At 37.2% G+C, this 18,845-nt stretch overlaps 1 protein-coding gene across 1 annotated transcript in view; it reads right to left on the bottom strand.

Annotated features, from left to right (window-relative positions):
- The window catches only part of LOC116861911 (highly divergent homeobox), a gene marked incomplete at its 3' end in the record, with an annotated part of 85,336 nt that extends 67,320 nt beyond the window's left edge, over positions 1-18,016 (bottom strand). The window contains exon 1 of the mRNA XM_032848806.1: positions 17,895-18,016. The remainder of the gene's footprint in view (positions 1-17,894) is intronic.
- Positions 18,017-18,845: the final 829 nt, after the last annotated feature.

The raw sequence follows: 18,845 nt of genomic DNA, 5'->3' as shown, positions 1-18,845 counted from the left end.
CAAAGGAAGCAAAAATATATTTTGGGGAAAAAAACTCTCTTCAATAAATGGTTCTAGGAAACTGGACAGCTATATTGAAAAGAACAAAAGTGGGCCACTTTCTTAAACACACATATAAATAAACTCAGAGTATTAAATACCTAAATGTAATACCTGAAACCATGAAACTCCTAAAAGGAAATATATAGGTAGTAAGCTCGTGGACACTGACCTTAGCAAAATTTTTCTGCATATGTCCCATGTTTCCCATGAAAGGGAAACAAAAGAAAAAATAAACAAGACTACCTAAAACTAAAAAGCTTTTGCACAGTGAAGAAAACCACCAAGAAAATGAAAAGACCACAAAAGGTAAATACCATATGATTCCACTTACATGTAAAATCTATCAAAAAAAAAAAAAACCCAAAACAAATGAATTAACAAACAAAAGCAAAAAAATATAAGAAAATAGTTGGTTGCCAGAGTGGATGGCATGTGGGGGAGTAGGCAAAATAGGTGAAGGGGATTGAGAGTTAAAAAGTTACTTTTAAAATAAATGGGAAAAGATATTTGCAGATGATATATCTGATAAGGAGCTAATTTCCAAAATATATAAAGAATTTAAATAACAACAAGAAAACAAATAATCTGATTAAATATGGGCAGAGAACCTGAATATATACTTTTTTCAAAGAAGACATACATTCAACTGACACATGAAAAAATGTTCAACAGCATTATCAAGGAAATGCACATCAAAACCACAATCAGTATCATCTCACACTAGTCAGAATGGCTAGTATCAAAAAGACAAGAAATGACAAGTGTTGGCAAGGCTGTGGAGAAAAAGGAACTCTCAAACTCTCTTAGTGGGAATGTAATCTGATGCAGCCACTGTAGAGAACACTATGGAGATTTATCAAAAAACTAAAAATGGAAATATCATAAATCCAGTAATTCCACTTTTGTTTTCTGAAGAAAACAAAAAACTCTATTTCAAAAAGATATCTGCATGTCTATGTTTATTACAAAATTATTTCTAATGGCCAAGATATTGAAGCAACCTAAATGTCTATCCATAAATGAATGGATAAGGAAGATAAGGCATACATATATATGCAAAGAAATATTACTCAGCCATAAAAAATAATGAAATCTTGAAATAAGAGAAGATAAATACCATATGATTTTACTTACATGTAGAATCTACAAAAAAAGAAAAAATGAATTAAAAAGAAAACAATAACAAAATATGAGAGAATAGTCAGCTGCCACAGGGGAGAGCTTGGGCGGGGGCAAGCAAAATAGGTGAAGGGGATTAAGAGTTACAAACTTTCATTTTTAAAATAAATAAACTATGGGTGGCTCAGAGAGTTAAGCCTCTGCCTTCGGCTCAGTCTTGGGCTCTGCTTGGCAGGGAGCCTGCTTCCCCCTCTCTCTCTGCCTGCCTGCTTGTGATTTCTCTCTATCTCTCTGTCAAATAAATAAATAAAATATTTAATAAAATAAAATAAAAAAGCTACAGGGTGGCTCAAAGATGATGGTATAGTAGGAGGACACTAGGTTTCTCTCTTCCATGGAACACAACTGGAAAACTATGAAATAATTCTAAATACGCCAGATATCAACTTGAAGACTGACAGAAAAAACTCCACAACTAAAGGGGAAAAAGAGGCCATATCAAAGAAGGTAGGAAGTGCAGACTTGGTTTGGGGGGAAAATGGATCACAGGTACTGCAGAGAAGACAACTACAGCTGCAGAGAAAGGCAAGAGGGAGAGGAAAACACAGGGAAAGACATAAAAACACTTTCCCAAGACCATTGGCTGGAAAAAATAAGAAGGCCTGATTTTCACGAGTTCTTGCAACCAGCAGGGCTAAGAGAATGGAATTTTAAAGGTTGGCAGGCTTGGCAGGAATAACCCTGAGTGTAATTCCCTACTCCCAGAGAGAAAACAGGCAAACAACCCAGGGGCAGATGGCATGGAAACAGGGATCTGAAGAATGCCTGGGACCCACAGTGGGTAGAATTTTCCCACTTCTTAGAGCTCATCCTTGAGAGATGAGATTCCTCTCTTGGGACAAAGGAGCAGGCTAGTGCAATTTTCCTCCCCTGCCCCTCAGCATAAACACAGAGCCACCTGCAGAAAGAAGCTCAGCCCTGACACTGGCTGCCTAACCTGCTTACACCAAGTTTCAACCTGTGAGATCTGGCACCACTGCCCTTCTCATCCTTCTTTGTCAAGTTTGCCTCAGTCCCACTGTGGCAGGTCCCTTCCCCAGAAAACCAGTACAAAACCCTGTCTACACCATTTCTCCTAACCAGAGAGTTCTGTAGGGCTTCTGTTCTAATGGAAGTAGAATCAGATCTCATTTAACAAGCAGAGCAGAGCACACCTAGTTAAAACTTGCCACATTCTAGCCAAGGAACAAATACATCCCACTTCAGGCAAGGAGAGCCTCTACAGATGACTGGTCTGAAGGACAGAGAAGCCAAAACACCCCAGCAGAGTGCACAAAAGACACACCAGAGTTGCTCCCTGCAAAGCCAGGCCTTGGACACTGTATGTCCTTTTCTTCATAAAGCAGACACACTCAGGAACAGGAAACAAAACAGGCTTTTCTAACAAAGAGAAGATAGAGACTTACACAAAAATGCAGAGACAGGAATTCATCCCAAATGAAAGAACAAGGTATGGTCATGGCCAGAGATCTAATCAACACAGATATAAGTACATGCCTGATGGAGAATTTAAAGCAGCAATCATAAGGATACTTGGTAGGCTCAAGAAAAGAAATGAAAAGTTCAGGGAGGCCCTTCCTGCAGAGATAAAACAATCAGTCAGAAATAAAAATACAATAACTGAGACTTAAAATAGATTTTGTAGAATGAACACAAGGATAGAAGAAGCGTAGGAATGAAGTAGTGGTACATAAGATAAATTAACAGAAAAATAATGATGCTCATCAAAAGAGAGTAAAAAGAATTATAGAACATGAGAATAGACTTAGGGAACTCCGTGATTCAATCAAATGTAATAACACTCATATTATAGGAGTTCCAGAGGAAGAGAGAAAAGGGGGCAGAAAATTTTTTGAGGAAATAATATCTGAAAAGTTCCCTAATCTGGGGAAAGAAACAGATATCCAAATCTAGGAGGCACAAAGAACACTCATCAAAATCAACAAAAGCAGGCCAACAGCAAAACATATTATAATTAAATTTGCAAAATATAACAGTAAAGAAAAAATTTTAAGAGGAACAAGAGAAAAGAAATCCCTAACTTACAAAGGAAGACTCAGAAGGCTAGCTATACATCTATCTTTAACAGAAAAGGAGCAAGCCAGAAAGGGGGTAAGTATGACATATTCAAAGTGCTGAATGGAAAAAAATAAGCAGCCAAGAATATTCTATCAAGCAAGGCTATCATTCAGAAGAGAAGGAGAGATAACAAATTCCCTAGACAAACAAAAAACAAAGGAGTTCATGACCACTAAACCAGCCCTGAAAGGAATGTTAAGGGGAACTCTCGGAGTGGAAAGGAAAGACTGAAAGCAACAAAGACAGGACAGGATCAGACAGGATCTCCAGAATCAATGAAAAAAGAAGTAATAAAATGGCACTAAATACATGTATCAATAATTATTCTTGGGATGCCTGGGTGGCTCAGTTAGTGAAGCATCTGCCTTCAGCTTAGGTCATGATCCTGGGGTCCTGGGTTCAAGTCCCGCATCAGGCTCCTTGTTTAGTGGGGAGCCAGCTCTTCTCTCTGCCTGCCACTCCTCCTGCTTGTGCATACTTGCACTCTCTCTCTCTCTCTCTGACAAATAAATAAAATCTTCAATAATAATAATAATAATAGTAATTACTCTGAATATAAAAGGACTGAATGTTCCAATCAAAAGACATAGGGTGGCAGAATGAAATTTTTTTAAAAAAAGAAAAAAAACACAAAAAAAACAAACCAAACCAAAACAAAACCAAGACCCATCTATAAACTGTCTACAAGAGACTCATTTTAGACCTAAAGACACCTGCAGACTGGAAGTAGGGGATGAAGAAATACTTACCATGCAAATAGAAGTCAAAAGAAAGCCAAAATAGCAATACTTGTATCAGATAAACTAGATTTCAAACCAAAGACCATGATAAGAGATGAAGAAAGGCACTATATCATAATAAAGGGGACCATCCAACAAGAATATCTAACAATTATAAATATTTATTTCCCAGCATGGGAGCAGCCAATATATAAAACAATTAATAACAAACATAAAGGAATCACTGATAATAATACAATAATAGTACAGGACTTTAACATCCCAGTTACATCAATGTCCAGATCATCTAGGCAGAAAATCAACAAGGAAACAATGGCTTTGAATGACACACTGAACCAGATGGACTTAGACATATTCAGAACACTGCACCCTAAAGAAGCATAATACACATTCTTTTAAAGTGCACATGGAACATGTCCAGAAAAGGTCACAAATTAGGTCTTCACAGGTACAAAAATGTTGAGATCATATCATGCATATTTTCTGAGAACAGTGCTATGAAATTTGAAGGCAACCAAAAGAAAAGTAATGGAAAGACCACAAATACATGGATATTTGACAACATGCTACTAAACAGTGAATGGGCCAACTAGGAAATCAAAGAACAAATAAAAAAATACATGGAAACAAATGAAAATGAAATATAATGGTCCAAAACCTTTGGAATGCAGCAAAAGTTATTGTAAGTGGGAAGTATACAGCAAGACAAGTCTACCTCAAGAAACAAGAAATATCTCAAACAACCTAAACTTATACCTAAAAGAGTTAGAAAAATAACAACAAATGAATCTGAAAGCCAGCAAAAGGTAAATAATAAAGACTAGAGCAGAAATAAATGATATGGAAATTAAGGGAAAAAATCCAATAGAACAGATCAATAAAACCAGGGGCTGGTTCTTAGAAAAAAATTATAAACCCTTAGCCAGACTTATGAAAAAGAAAAGAGAAAGGACCGAAACAAATAAAATCACAAATGAGAAAGGAGAAATAACAACCAAAACCACAGAAACATAAGCAATTATAAGAGAATATTATAAAAAACTATATGCCAACATATTACACAACCTGGAAGAAAAGGATAAATTCCTGGAAACATACAAACTACCAAAATTGAAACAGAAAGAAATAGAAAACCTGAACAGACGAATAACCAGCAAAGAAATTGAATCAATAATGAAAAACTTACCAACAAAGAGAAGTCCTATACTAGATGACTTCATAGGTAAATTCTACAAAACATTTAAAGAAGAGTTAATACCTATTCTTCTCAAATTATTACAAAAATAGAAATGAAAGGAAAACTTCCAAACTCAATCTATGAGGCCAGGATTACTCTGATTCCAAAACCAGACAAAGACTGCACTAAAAATGAGAACAGGCCAATATCCCTGATGAACATCGATGCAAAAAAATTCTTGATAAAATAACTAACAAACTGAATCCAACAGTATATCAAATGAATCATTCACCATGATAAGTGCGATTTATTCCTGGGATGCAAGGGTGGTTCAACATTCACAAATCAATCAATGTGATACACCACATTCAGAAAAGAAAGGAAAAGGACCATATGATCATTTTAGTAGATGCAGAGAAAGCATTTGGCAAAGTATAACATGGGATCATGATAAAAACCCTCCACAAAGTAGGGATAGAGGGAATATACCTCAACATAACAAAAGCCATGTATGAAAAACCCACAGTTAATATTATCCTCAACGGAGAAAAACTAAAAGCTTTTCTCTAAGGTCAGGAAAAAGACAAAATCTCCACCCTCACCACTATTACTTAATATCATACTGGAAGTCCTTGCTGTCAGACAGCTGTCAGACAGCTGTCAGACAACAAAAAGAAATAAAAGCTATCATATCAGCAAGGAGGAAGTCAAAGTTTCATCATTGGCAGATGATGTGACACTCTATATAGAAAACCCAAAAGACTGCACCCAAACACTGCTAGAAGTGACACACTTCAGCAAAGTCACAAGGTGTAAAATCAATGTACAGAAATCTGTTGCATTTCTGTACACCAACAATGAAGCAGCAGAAAGAGAAATCAAGAATTGATACCATTTACAACTGTAACAAAAACCATAACGATACCTAGGGATAAACCTAACCAAAGAGCTAAAAGATCTATATTCTGAAAACTGTAGAACACTTATGAAAGAAATTGAAAAGGCCACAAAGATATGGAAAAATATTCCTAACTCATTGATTAGAAGAACAAATATTGTTAAAATGTCTGTATTACCCAAAGCAATCTATACATTTCATGAAAACTCTATCAATATATTAACAGCATTTTTCAAACAATCCTAAAATTTGTATGGAACCTCAAAAGACTTTAAATAGTCAAAACAACCTTGAAAAAGAAAAGCAGAGGTGGAAACATTACAATTCTGGACTTTAAGTTACATTACACAGCTGTAGTGATCAAAATAGTTTGGTACTAGCACAGAGGTAGACATATAGACCAATAGAACAGAACAGAAACCCAGAAACGGACCCTTAGCGATATAGTGAATTAATCTGTAACAAAGCAGGAAAGAATACCCAATGGGAAACAGTCTCTTCAAGAAATGATGTTGGGAAAACTGGACAGCACATGCAAAAAGAAAGCAAAAATAAGCTACTAAGACCCCATCAAAATAAAAAGTTCCTGCACAGTGAAGGGAACAATCAACAAAATTAAAAGGCAACCTAGGTAATTAGAGAAGATAGCTGTAAGTGACATATCTGATAAAGAGTTAGTACCCAAAGCATGCAAAGAATTTATAAAACACAACAACCTCCAAAAAAATCCAGTAAGAGAATGGACAGGAGACATGAATAGACATTTTTCCAAAGAAGACATCCAGATAGCCAATAGACACATGAAATGATGCTCAACATCACTCATCATCAAAGAAACACAAATCAAAACTACAATGAAATTTCACCTCAAACCAACCAGAATGTCTACAATTAACACTATCAACAACAGCTGTTGGAGAGGATTCAGAGAAAGGGGGTCAACCCTCTGACACTGTTGGTGAGAATGCAAACTAGTGCAGCCACTCTGGAAAACAATGGTATGAAGGTTCCTCAAAAAGTTAAAAACAGAACTCCCTATGATCCAGCAATTGCACTACTAGGTATCTACCCAAAGAATACAGAAATACTAATTTGAAGGGATACATATACCCAGATGTTTATAGCAACATTATCAACAATAGCGAAATTATGGAAGAAGTCCAAATGTCCACTCACTGATGACTGGATAAAGAAGGTATATATATAATGGAATATTAGCTATAAAATAGAATGAAATCTTGCCATTGCAACAACATAGATGGAGTTAGAGAGCATTATGGTAAGTGAAATAAGTCACTGAGGAAAGACAAATAGCATACAATTTCAATTATATGTAGAATTTAAAATATAAAACAAAGGATCATAGGGGAGGAAAAAGAGAGGCAAGCCAAGAAACAGACTCAACTACAGAGAACAAACTGATGGTTACCAGAGGGGAGGTGTGTGGGGGGAATGGGTTAAATGGGTGATAGGGTTTAAAGAGGGCACTTAAATGATGAGTATAGATATATATCTAAGAAAAAAATAGATATATTTTTATTTATTTTAGATTTAGATTATATATATAATATATATATATTATATATATATATAATATATATATATCACACACACACCCACACACACACTTAGTGGAAAAATTAAACGTCCTCCGTTTTTGGGATCAGAGAAAGACTCCTCAATGCACTCCACCTAGTGGCAAGTAAGTACGTAACAGTATATAAGTACATTCACATATACAGTATTGAAACGATATACATACACATATTTAATTCATCAAATAGTGGAAGCATAAATTTATCTCCACAAATACTTTGAATAGACTAAGAAGCTGCTTAATAATTTAAAAGCTTTATGGAGCACAGCCCAAATCTGAAAGCCATAGGTAAATCTCCCTCTTTCTTCTTCCCTTGGAAGAAGAAAACAAAAGCAAAAGCAAAATCTTTCCTATCCTGCGGAAATCTATCTTTGGATGTCAGTTTGAGGGAATGTGTATTATGGTACTCAATTTATTCCATCAAATGTCTTTTAACTGTGATTTATGACTATAAAAGAGAAGTTTTGTGTTTATACCTGGTAAAAAGGCTTTGTGTGTGAGTGAATGCATACAGATTGTGGATTTTTCTTTCAAGCTCATCATTTTCTTTTTAAAGATCATTTATTTCAAGACAAAATAAAACCCTCAAATTTAGAAATAGCCATAAAAGTTTCAGACCTCTGAAAACATGTCCTTGCATCCCTAGGGGTCTGCAGACCCTCAGTCTGAGAGACACTGCCTTACGTTAACCCTAAGACATTGTTAGAAAAAAAATGTTACTGTCAAATCATAGACATACATATGTTCAGAAGTATGGGATTAACATTGATCCCTAACATTTTTCTTGGCACTGCATTTCTCCTGCCTAGTCATTTTTTTTTTCACGTAGACATGAGACACTAAGGCAGAGATTGTTACATAACTAATGTGTTTCTAAGTATTTCATTACAATCACATTCCTTGGTGTTAATCAGACCAGACCCGAACACAAGGAATATACTATCCAGTGTTTGATCATGACCATATTCAGCAATTGTTATTTTACTGCTAATTAATCCAGGAAACCTAATAACCATTTGCAAAAATATCGTCAAGGCTACTTATAAACTACAGCTTCATCTGTGAATTATGAGAACACATATTGCTCCAATGTACTGTGCATTAATGAGAAATCAGGGGAAAACATTTTCAAAATAGTCATTTCCTCTTCAAGTCACTGGTCTCAAAATTATTCAGTACAGAAATGTCTTGCTTCGGGTATTTTGACAATTTACTCATTTATTTAAATTTGTTTCTTAAACATACACTGAGTGCATAGCATCATAAATATACTATTTCCTGAGCATAATTCTTTTTTTAAAGAGTTTATTTCTTTATCTGAGAGAGAAGGCTCTTGCTGGGGGTTGGGGTCAGGCAGAGGGAGAAGGAGAGAGGCCCAAGCAGACACTATGGGGCTTGATCTCAGGACCCATGATATCATGGCCCTAGCTGAAATCGAGAGTTGGATGCTTAACCAACTGAGCCACCCAGGCACTCCCTGAACATAAGTCTTAAACCAATTTCAAATGGGTTGAGAGAGTCAAAAGAATAAATGTGTTTCTCAATAATGTCTTCAATACTTCTCTTTTAAAAATGAACGGTAGTGGCACCTGGCTGGCTCATTTGGAGGACTGTGTGACTCTCGATCTTGGAGTCATAAATTCATGCCCCACATGGGGTGTAGAGATTACTTAAATAAATAAAACTTTAAAAAAAACTTTAAAAAATAAAATTAGAATAGAAGGTGGGCAATGAATAGCAGAGATGGTAGTAATTAAGATACTGATTCTGAAGAAGAGTTTAACACAATTTTGATGGCTTTCCCTGTGCTTAATACTTTTTATTAATGTATGGATATAATAACTTCCTAAAATTTAAGTAATAAAACATGGATTTTTAATCTGGAAATGTTCTTAGATATTCTGAATACTATGTCTTTTTCACAATTGAGTAAACAGAGGGTCAGAGGTGTAAAATCATCTATTTTGGAGCTTGTTTTATGAAAACTGTCTAATGTATATCATAAGTTCTTTGATGTCTAATTCACTTTGTCTAATATCTAGCACATTATAGAATACAACTTGCTTTTGATGTTGATATTACTTAGCTATCAACTGAAGGACAATCCTGACTTTTCTAGGGCTGCTGAAACAAAGTACCTAAAACTGAATGGCTTAACCAGAAATGTATTGTCTCACAATTATGAAGGCTAGAAGCCTGAAATCAAAGTATTGGGAGGGCTGGTTCTCTCTGAGGGCTGTGAAGGAAGGCTCTGTTTTAAGCATCTCTCCTTAACATCATCATGTTCATATAGCATTCTCCCTGTATGTGTGACAATATCGAAATTTCCCCCTTTTATAAAGATACCAGCTATATTGGAAGAAGGGTCTACTTTACTCAAGTATGACCTCATATTAATTTAACTAGTTACATGTGCAATGATGCTATTTCATTATAAGGTCGCATTCTGAGATCCTGGGAGTGAGAACTTCAACACATGAATTCTTTTTTTGGGGGGGGAGGAGGCACAGTTCAACCCATGACAGTGACTGCTTATTCCCATAACAAGATTAGAGGGTAACTTCCTTTATCAACCAAAAATGCCATCAATTCCTGTGCTTACACACACACACACACACACACACACACACACCCATAAATATCTACATCTAATTCCTGAAACCTATGAATATATTGGGTTCCATGGCAAAAGTGAATTAAGGTTGCAGAGAAATTAAGGTTCCTAATCAGCTGATGTTAAAATAAAGAGATTATTTTACATTATCTGAGTGGACAGGGCCACAAGTCAAGGAATGTGGGTAACCTCTAGAAGCTAAAAAAGGTAAGGAAATAAATTATTTCCTAGATGCTTTAAGGAAAAAATGCCTGTTGACATCCTGGTTTTAATAGATATCATTAACCCAATGATATCTATTTCAGACTTCTAACCAGCAGAACAGTAAGATAATACATATGTTGTTTTATTTTTTAAAGATTTATTTCTTTGAAAGAGAGAGCATGAGTGGGAGGAGCAGAGGGAGAGAGAAAATCTCAAACAGACTCCATAGTGCACATAGAGCCCAAAGTGGGGCTCTATCCCAGGATCCTGAGATCATGACCTAAGCTAAAACCAAGGGCTGGACACTTAAACAACTGTACCACCCAGGCACCCCAATACATGTATTGTTTTAAGCCACTATGTTTGTGGTGATTTGTTACAGTAGGAAATAGAAAACTAAGTACAGTTCCTCTTGAAGATATTAATGACAGTGACCCCAATACATCTATATTCTTTTGTAACATTCTGTTGACAATTGGGAAAAATGTCATTTCAATGGCAAGGCCATTACTGTCACCAAAATAATTGGATTCACTCAGACTCAGCAATTTTATCCATCACAGATGTAGCTATTCTTTCAATGAGTTAGACTCCAAAATGGAACAAAGCTGATGTATATTAGAGATATAATAGTTCAATTACATATTTCTTTACACACGTGAAAACTGTCAAAAAGAAATTAAGGGATTTTTCTGATTATCAGCTCTTAAAAATCTAAGATGTAGTTATATTTCACTTTATATCAGTATTTCTCAGAGTTTAATGTGCATATGAATCATCTGGAGATCTTATTAAAACACAGAATCTGATTCTGTAGGACTTGGTTGAGGTCAGAGATTCTGTAATTTCCAAGACATTTCCAGGTGATGCTCATGCTGGTACTCCATGGAACACACTTTGAGGAGCAAGAATTAGATACAGATACATTAAACCATACCAGAAAAGTAAATTGGCTACACATCACAAGCAATACTGAGGGTTTTTTGTATTTTGTATTTTTTGTTTAAGTGCCTCTTTACATTAAGCACTAGCAGTTGGGAAAAGAAGAAAAAAACTCAAACTGACCTTTAACATCTTTTAAGCATTCACTGGTAATAAAAGTGAGCCTAGAGGTTCTAAATAAAATGATTATTTTTAATAAGTTACATATGTATTCAAAAATAACTTCATGTTGTCTCAGGACAGTGGGGATAAGGATGCCTAGGTGGCTCAGTTGGCTGTCTGCCTTTGGCCTAGATCATGATCACAGGGTCCTGGGACCGAGCCCCACATCAGGCTCTCTGCTTGGTAGGGAGTCTGTCTCTCCCTCTCCATTTGCCCCTCCCCTTGCCTGTGCTCTCTCTCTAGCTCTTGCTCTCTCTCTCTCAAATAAATAAAATCTTTAAAAAAAGAATAGTGGGTATAAGTCAAGGCTGAGCATTGTATACCTAATGTAATAATGCCCACTAATGTAGAATATATTTTTCTTCCACATTTCATATTGCTTCAGGTCTCTATTAAAGAGATTTCAACACAACTGACAGGTCTATGAAAGGGTAAAGATATTTGGAGGATGGGTCTCATATAATTACTTTCCTAAGTGGCATAACTACTTCATACATAAAACACACAATACATAGACCAAGCCAACCAAGCAAAACAGTATGTATATATAAAGAATATATTAAATCAGAGAAAGACAATTATCATATGATCTCTCTGATATGAGGAACTTGAGAGGCAGGGCAGGGGGTTGTGTGGGGTAGGGAGGGGAAAAAAATGAAACAAAATGGGATCAGGAGGCAGACAAACTATAAGAGACTCTCAATCTCACAAAACAAACTGAGGGTTGCTGGGGGTGGGAGAGTAGGGATAGGGTGGCTGGGTTATGGACATTGGGGAGAGTATGTGTTATGGTGAGTGTTGTGAAATGTGTAAGCCTGATGATTCACGGACCTGTACGCCTGCAGCAAATAATACATTATATGTTAATAAACAACAACAACAACAATCTATTAGTGTAGTAGAACAAAACCCAAAGAAGAAAGAAGAAATGCTTTTGCCATTGCTTGGTACGACAACAGGAAAGAATAGTTTTATGGGTCTATATGCCATCTGCTTCTGAAGCCATTGGAGGTTAACACAATGATCTCTTTCTCCAAAATCTTGGGCTTTCTATTAAAAAATTTTATCTCCACTGATAGAAAAAGAGAAATGTCAAAAGCAGTAAAGACTCAGAAAGAGAGAGAAGTTAGAGGGAAATTACATGCACATACATGCATACACATAAAATTTTAAAAACAATAAATAAAGGTGGGCTTCATTCTAGTTCTCTATTCTATATCCTAATAAAGAGTGCAGCATCTAGAATGACACCTGCTGTAAAGCCCTGGCTCTGCCACTTACTACTTGCATGACCTTGGGCAAACATCATGCACAAATTCTTGTCTAGATGAGAAAAGTGCCTACCCGGGGCATGTTTGCATTTAAGAATCTTAAAATGAATTGCCACCAACTCCAAGGGAAGTGAGGCTAAGAAAATGTTTTCCTAAATTTTTGCCACTCTGACAACACTTTCTTGAGTATAGCTGACACACAATGTTACATTCGTTTTGGGTGTACAACTTAGTGATATGACAAGTTTATGCATTATGCTATGTTCACAAGTATAGCTACCATCTGACCCATTACACTATTACAATATCATTAACTGCAGTCCTTAGGCTCTGCATTTTATTCCTGTGATTTACTCATTCCAAAACTGGAGGCCCATATATCCCTCTCCCCTTTACCCATTTTGTTCAATTCCCCATGTCCCTCCATTTTAAAGATTCTAAGGATCAACCCAATTAGAACGTAACTCTAATTGTAAAACAACAGGAGACCAAGAGGGTAGGACAGCTGCTGTTGTAGATTTCTTTACAAATGAGAAATGTAAAGTATAGCATTTAATTGACACAATATAATCTCATTTATTCAGTTGCCATGTACCTAGAGCCACAGTTAATCCACGAAATTTTGCTACTAGTTGGTGTATGGATGACTCCATTTGCACATACAAGTTTCAATTTATTGTCTTGAAATATTACACAGACTAGAAAGGTCTCACAGTGTTAATGACAGCTTCTGAATATACTAACATCTCCAGCTCCCTTCTTATGCAGAATATATCTCCCTAGAATTTTCACTGCTTACTTCTAAACCAGTATGCCTAGATATAATATACTCCATACAAGTATATTAAGACACCACTAATGTCATGTTTAGCTGTCTCCACTGTAGAATAAAAATTAACAATTCAAGTATTTTTACTCTGTTTGGGGTTACAACATACAAAATACATAAGTCCTTTTGAAACTACAATACAATTTTAAAAGCAGAACTAAATATCTTTAAAAATATCTTTTATATAAAATTTAATGCCATCTTTTTCAACCAAGACCAAGAGACTGTGTTTTAGTAAAATATCTAAAAAGAAATGTAACTATACACTATTTGGTCAGGCTTAGAAATCAGTGATTTTGTAGAAGTAGCTGCTATTCACGGAAAACATTATGATATAAAACACATACATACATATAAACACAAATATGCACACACACGTGCATGCATACACACACATTGGGCTAGGACTCCACAGATTAAGATTCTTGTTAAAGCTCTGCCTAAGGGGTGCCTGGGTGGCTCAGTCAGTTAGGCGTCTGCCTTTGGCTCAGGTCATGATGCTAGGGCCCTGGAATCTAGCCCTGCGTCAGGCTCCCTGCTCACTGGGGAGCCTGCTTCTTCCTCTCCTCCCTGCTCGTGCTCTCCCTTGCTATCTCTGTCTCTCTCAAATAAATAAATAAAATCTTTAAAAAATAACTTTGCCTAAGATTCACTGCATTTTACCCTAGTCAAGTATAATTTGGTGATTAAGAATCAAAACAGACCTGTTTGGATCCTGACTGTGACATGCTGTCATTGTGTGGCCCCAGGGAGATCAACTACTTTGAGCTACTGTTTTCTCACTTGTAAGATGAGAAATAATACTAGAAACTATCTCATAGGTATGTGGTGAAGTTTAAATGTGAAAACATATATAAAGTTTTTAGCATAATGCTTAGTATTAAGTGCTTAATAAATATTAGTATTTATTAATTCTGCTAAGTTACTCCACTTCTCTAGACTTCAGCTTCCTCATATGTAAAATGGGGGTACTGGTTTGTCATTATAAAATCCCCTCCAGCTCAACTAAAACTTAAATGAGAAAGGCCAATGCCATCCTCTCATTCAGACTGGAGCTGTAAAATAAACCTTAAAACATGAATACCACAGGGGCACTTGGGTGGCTCAGGTCATGATCCCGGGGTCCTGGGACTGAGCCCCTCATTGGGCTCCCTGCTCAGCGGGGAGCCTGCTTTTCCCTCTCCCTCTGTCTGCAGCTTCCCCTGCTTGTGTCCTTTCTCTCTCTGTCAAATAAATAAATAAAAATTAAAAAAAACAAACATGAATACTGCAGTCTTTTTTTAAATTTTATTTTAAGCGTTCTAAAATGGGCAGTATATCCCTATCATTTTACATTCTATCTAGAGTGTCCTACCTTTGAACAATTTAGTTTATTGATCTACATGTAAATGTCTAGGTAAGTCTTATTAATTACTAAAAGCTAAAACACTTTGGGAATTTCCATAATGTAAGTAATAAGAGAAAAAATCAAGGATAAAGGATTTTCCTTTATAAAAACATTCATAGTTCACTCATAATGATTTATGACAACGATTCTTAAATTTAAAGGTTATAATACCTTCTAGAATGGTTTCTATCCATGTTCTTAAACCACAAACTTTGATGCGATATTGGTTGGGATGGTGCCTTAAAGTAAGGCAGCAGCCAAAGTGAAATCTCTAGAAAGCCTCAATATTGAACTGTAATCACAGTTTCCATCAAATAAAACCGAGCTCCATGAAACAATGCAGTTTGAAGTCCTAGGTGTAGGAAAGTGACAGCGGATATGTTATACAATAGCAGTTATGGCAGCCATCACAATGATTAGCTCTGAGTCAATAGACATATAATGAAAGCTATCAGTGATAGTCAATGTAAAGCAGTAACTCCAAGATATATTGCAATAAAGAGGAAACAATTAGTAGGTTTTAACAAAACATACATGATGTAATGTCATCAAAAAGAAATAAATGGAAAATGTCTTAGTGTTTTTAAACCTGAGAAAATTACAGACAGAACCACTTCTGGGATAATGTCCCCTTGGTCTTTTTTATGAAGACAGTGTATGTTTGGAGGGCACCTGCTATATAGATATGTCCATATTGCTTTTCCTCTGACTCATAATCAAATTTATTTAGTCACCGGAGGGTCCCTTGCTTGACCAATGGTGAATAAATTTTCATATATACAGTTTTCTCTATAACAATCTTGTTTTTTACCCAAGAAACTGGGATGCAAAAGCCATATATAGTTATAGTTGTAGTTATATATTCAAATAATCATCTGTAGGCAGAGGATAAAGAATTAGATGGCATCATCCTAACACCTAAGAAGGGGTTTTAAATTCATTTGAGAAATTTAGTCCAACACATACACACACACAAATAAGAAGACAATATAAAACAGACTATAAGAAAGTGACAAATATAAGAACCGATGTAGAAGTTCTAGAAAAAGTGAGCTGAATAATGGTTGGGTTACATTAAGAAGGCACTCAGCAGAAAGGTGCAACTTGAACCTCCAAATTGGGTAAGATCTGAATAGGCAGAAGAGAGGGCATGTGAAGTGTGTGAAGTGTGTTGTAGTGGTTCCAGGAGCAAAGCCAGGGAGGTAGATTGTTCAGGAGATATTAAGGAGAATTGTGCACTGAAAAATCAAGTAAAATAAGGGTCCCAGGATACAATGAAGCCAGATTATGAAGTTTTTGCAGTCTGACTAGAATTGGGCTTGGAAGGATAAAAGATAAATTCCAATAATATTTTGGTGAAGAAAATAACTTGCTAAAAGGAGTGTTTACTGACCATCAGTCTGGCAGGATGAATTAAGGATTTGGGGCACAAGTGAAAGCTGTTCCTGGAGGTTCCTGGGAGGTTCCTGGAGTGACTGAATGGATGGTGATGAGAGCTTAGATTGTAGAATAAAGAATTAGAGCAGTGGGCCTTCAAAGGAAAATTCACCAGGACTCTGTAACCACTTAACCATAAGAAATGGTGGCAGGAAAATCAGATTTCTCTGTGAAATAGTCAGGAGTTAAAAATTTTTCCATCAAGGACAAACAGGTTGTTCCTCACCATTGCTGAGTAATATTGCCCCCCCCCAAAAAAGGAGAGTTTAAAAGGGTCTCCCAAAAAGGATTTGCCTTTGCTGGTTTTAGCAGAGACACTGAGGAAGAAAGGAAGAAAGAAAGACTTAGCACCAAACCAGAAAGGGAGACCAAGGCTTTGTAAGAAACCGTTACAAGAAAAAAAAGAAAAAAGAGGAAAAAACACAAGAAAGTTAAATTTCTTACTCTGAGACTCCACAATGGGTCTCACTCTGAGTCTCTCCAAAGAGTTTAAGTTTCAAAATCACTGAGTGGCACCTCAAATCAGAGTTCATTGAAGATTAGAAGTTGGATTCGCTTGAATAATTAGTGTGTGTTTTTTTTTTAATGGTTTCTCATCTCAGGAATTTCTATTTCACAAATTCCTCTTCAAGTTCTTTCAGTTGTTACAAACCTGATATCTGTAGATTAAGAACTTGCTTTCTTAAATTCATCAGGCCCATGTGCGGTCTGGGTATGCCCACTAAGCCAGATTCAAAATAAGTGGCCGGTGTCTCTCCATGAACAGGCGCTTGAAACAACACACAACCAACTCCCCAGCCCTTTCCACGTTCGGCCGACAGCTCAGCCCCACCTCCTCCAGCGAAACCGAAAAGGCGCCTGCGCAAACTCCGCGTCTATTCTTCTCGCCACCAACTTCCCCCCTCCCCCAAATTCTTAATGCGCAGGCGCAGCACTCGGCGCGTTTGAGTAGGGTTGTGAGAAATCCGCTGTCCAGTGAAATGTAGAAGTGGTAGAATTCAGCCCCCTCCCCGCCTCCTGTCTTGGGAGGCAGATGTGCCACTTCCTCCTACTCCGAAGCCAGAAGTGCATTCCAAACGTCGCCCTCTCTAGGAGCAAGGTCCTTTGCTCTCTGGCAATGCCCACTGGATCCCTATCCTCAGCTGTTTTTTTAACCTCAGGCTGCCTCCAGCCTGGACTCAGGTAGTAGAGGCAGCTGGCTCCCCCCTAACCGCAGCGGTTTGTTGGCAGCCTCTTTAGGCCTCTGAACCTATAAGTCCCCCACTGGGCAGGGCATTAGCCCCGTGTCTTGCTCATCCTCCTTCGCCCTTTACACCCACCCAGGCTGAGTCCTTACCTCGGGGCGTGGTGCGGTTACGGGAAGGATCGAAGGATCCCAAATCAGGCCAGTGCTGGGGCAGGCAAATTCAGCAAGATTTTTCCTGGGTCTCACTGTCTCCTCAGACAATGAAATCAGCGTGTCCGATCATCAATTCTCATCATGATTGTGACGTCACAAAAGACAGCGACCAATGGGAGCCCGAGATCAGCTCCGGACAGTCCCTGGCCTCAGCCCAGAACCCAAGAGTGGGGAGGGGGGAGGAAAGATAGCTGCCTGCAGGGGGGCTGCCTCTTCCCTGCACACATCAGCTGTGTCCAAGGCCAGGCTTCTCTGTACCTCTCCCTTCCTGAATAGCTGCGGACACTCAGCATCCCTATGACTACAGTAGTTACATGGCACCCTTTGAGCAGGTGCTGCCTGGTCTTCCAACTTGAGATTCGCTTTCAGCAGAATTGTTGCATGCCAAAATCAAATGATCACAAACAGAAATATAGTCTTTTGTGGTCAGTGTTCAACTGACATGTATATACTCAGTGCTACTAAAATCAAGAAAGTTTCCATCAAGCCTTTGGAATTTATCGATAAGAGCAAGTGTACAGTTTTATGTGACCAGCTGACTCTCCGATTAAAACAAGAAATTAAAATTATGAGTTCTATTCACCTAACCTCAATCCCTATTCTGCCAGAAGTTACTTGCGTGATCACCACTGCACCATAGCAAGGGAAACAAAACAAAACAAAACAAAACACAACTTCAAGTCATATGCTACTTGATACATTCCCCAAATTTGCTGGGTGCCATGAAAGATGTACAATTTATTGGTCCTGTGCTACTATAGAACTTATCACTCAGAAGACAAGATTAGCAAATGTTAAACATTCACAACAATAAAATTAAGCACATTATTAGATGTTCAATCATCAACTACAGACAAGAGATACATCATTTAGTGACTAGAAATGCCA

Source organism: Lontra canadensis, unplaced genomic scaffold (genome assembly GCF_010015895.1).
Source record: "Lontra canadensis isolate GAN:19392208 unplaced genomic scaffold, GSC_riverotter_1.0 scaffold209, whole genome shotgun sequence".
In the NCBI taxonomy this organism is placed as follows: Eukaryota; Metazoa; Chordata; class Mammalia; order Carnivora; family Mustelidae; genus Lontra; species Lontra canadensis.
Note: the sequence above shows the minus strand (reverse complement) of the source record. Positions and strands in the feature narration are given on the sequence as shown.